This window comes from Olea europaea, chromosome 11, assembly GCF_002742605.1.
Source record: "Olea europaea var. sylvestris chromosome 11, O_europaea_v1, whole genome shotgun sequence".
In the NCBI taxonomy this organism is placed as follows: Eukaryota; Viridiplantae; Streptophyta; class Magnoliopsida; order Lamiales; family Oleaceae; genus Olea; species Olea europaea.
The window spans coordinates 8,523,101-8,526,113 of record NC_036247.1 but is presented as its reverse complement, the minus strand read 5'-3'; positions in this window follow the sequence as shown (position 1 = coordinate 8,526,113).

Below are 3,013 nucleotides of genomic sequence, written 5' to 3'. Positions count from 1 at the left end.
TTTTAGCAACGTTCTTATGCACGTTGCGAAAAGTCACTTTTGGCAACGTTTTTACGTACGTTGCAAAAAGTGAAACTTTTCGCTGCATTTAAGGAACGTTGCAAAAAGTGAGTTTTGGCAAAACATTTCGCAACGTTCACTGAACATTGCGAAAAGTGGCATTAGCAACATGCATTAAGAAACGTTGCCAAAATTCTATTTTATTCACTAATGGCAACATTCACTTATGCGAATGTTGCTGTAGACTCCTTTAGCAACATTCAAGTAATGAATGTTGCCTTTTTCATGTTGCAAAAGGTCATTTTTGTTGTAGTGAATGATTTAATGTTTAGTAAAATATGCCATTCGATTGGATCTTTTAATAAATAATATAGAATCACGAGTATAAAAGACGTCGGTGGAAACTTGTACCTATTAGCATAATTCACTTTCCCTTTGAAAACTTTAAAGATGGTTCATAAAGAAAAATAGTAAGAGAAACAACCACGAGTCCCACAAATTAAGTGGATAATAATATGTATTTGTTGTGAATTTATAGTTGAAATAAATGTTTGACTTTTACTGATTTTATAAATCAATTTATAAATTTTATCTAAAAGACTTATAATAGTTTATTGTTTATTGCAATGTTAATGCCATATGAATGTTCCACTTCGTGTTTTGTTACTCCTATGATTGCAATTTTTTCTATAAAAACGCTATAGAAGGATGAGCAAACCCTACTATATATGTCCAATTAATCTTTGTGATTTTACAATGCCAACTTTTTATATTTTGCCTTCTAAGATTATATTCCTACATTATTTTTTAAACAAAAATATAGGATGGTCAAACTATAAAAGGGTATTTTTTATGTAAATGTTAAGAGGAGGTTCACAGATTAGAACAATTTAATCAACAAAAAATATGCTAGAAACAGAAAACGAACAAAAACTGTAAAAGGAAACTTCATTAAACTTTTGCCCTAAGACAATAACACCCAAAAACACAAGCGCTACCGTCACCGGAAGGACCACCGTCTAAATGGAACAAAACCAAGGCGTAAAACTTTAAATTTTTGGCACTCAGATCGTAACTACACGAGATCACAGAAAACTCAACCTTAACTCAACAATCAAATATTTGCACAATAACACACTACTCAACTCAAGTAGAAATTCACTCAAGATTACAACATATTTGAAAAAGGAACATAAAATCAAAAAATAGTTTTGATTTTCAGAGAAAAGGAGACGAAGAACACGAACGGTTAGAGAGAAAGAAGAGTCTAAAAGAATCACGCATCTCAAACCCTATAATAGTATTAATAAGAGTCATCAGACGTCAGCCATCTAACTATAATGGGGTTGACACACGGCATCATCTTGAGCATCCATTCTTTAAGACAAAACACGGTTTAAAAAATGCGCTCTTGCAATAAACCAAAACCAACAGATTTAAACAACTTAGTCAACAGTAAATCATAAACTTTACTTCTTTTTTCACAGCATTAAGGAATTACAGCTGTCCACTTAAAATTTACACACCGCGGGCTAACCAACCTTTCACGTGTGACGTGTTCTTAGTTTGCAAACTTCTCTATGTCACGACGTATTTAGAGTAACTCCTAAACACAAAAAATGTCTTTATCAAAGTTCGTCGTACAGAAAGCAGATTTTCATACAATAAAAATACAACTTACTTTCAAAATCTTAATCTTTTTCGTAATTCATATATTTATAACTATTTAGGAGATGATGAAAATAAAATATTATTGCTGATAACTGACTAGACAAAATAAACCGATTTAGGATAAGCAACAAGGCAATTCTAGTTTGAACCCCATGAAATGGACCTTCCGTCAGGTTCGAATATTATCCTTAACGAAGTGTCAGTCCAGGACCATATTATCTAAGAGTATCATCAACTATAAATATGCAACCATAGCTTCATTATACACCATAATAAATTACAATCACGTTACTTGCACAGAAAATTTTTACACGTTACTTGACAGAAAAACACATGGCATAAAACTGTTGGTTCTTTTAAAAATAAAACAGTTTTTGACAGTTTTTTCCACCAATCAAAATCTATCAACTGAGATCTGTCAAAGGGGGTGGTGGTATTTTTCTATACAAATGGCATTTTTCAATAAATTAAAGTTTATTATTGTCAATTGATTGTGTATATTCTTTTTCAGATCACCACTTTCATAAGCAAATCGACGAAGACACCTTTTCACTGTGATTAGGATTATCATATCTAAAATTCAGTCAGCACGCTTTCCTTATTAAAGGTAATTTACAAATTCACGAATGTTTTTGAATGCGTCACACATTATCTCACATGTTTAGAGGTGTAAATTAAACTTTACGAACCATTAGACGGAAGCTGAACACAACCCGTAGTCAAAATGATCAAGCTCGGTACAGCCTGTGTTACACCGAACAATCTAATGGACAAAACAAATTTTCTAAATTAAAAAGTGAAGCATGATTCATGAGCTTAATTTAAGCTGAGCATAACTAGGAATTGGCCATCCCGATTCACTTCTACACCTCTTGCATAAGTGAGATTTGTGTCAAGTTGATTTTAAAAATCGTATTTATAATTTTTGTTAAAATAGGCGTTTGTGTATTCTGGATTGAGGTTTTTTTAACTGACCTTCCTATGACTTGAGCACGAGTTTAACACTGTAAACTGTTGGAAATGTTGGAGTAATGGAGAAGAGACAAAAGAAGATCACAAGAAATTGCAGTAACAAGATGAAGAAATTAAGAAATTATTAAGATTAACTTTGAAGGCTTGAACACGGGATCCATGTCCTCAAACGTTATTGCCCCCTCTCTGGTGATTTAAGAGATGTTTAAGGGCATTCCGACAAATGGTTGAAGGATTGTAACAAGTCTTATAAAGAATTTCACCAAAGCACAAAGTGAAATTCTCCAAAACTTGAAGAACACAAAGTTATTGAATATGAAGAAATGGATTGATGATCTTTGATGTGGAATAATTATGATTCTCAAGTGTT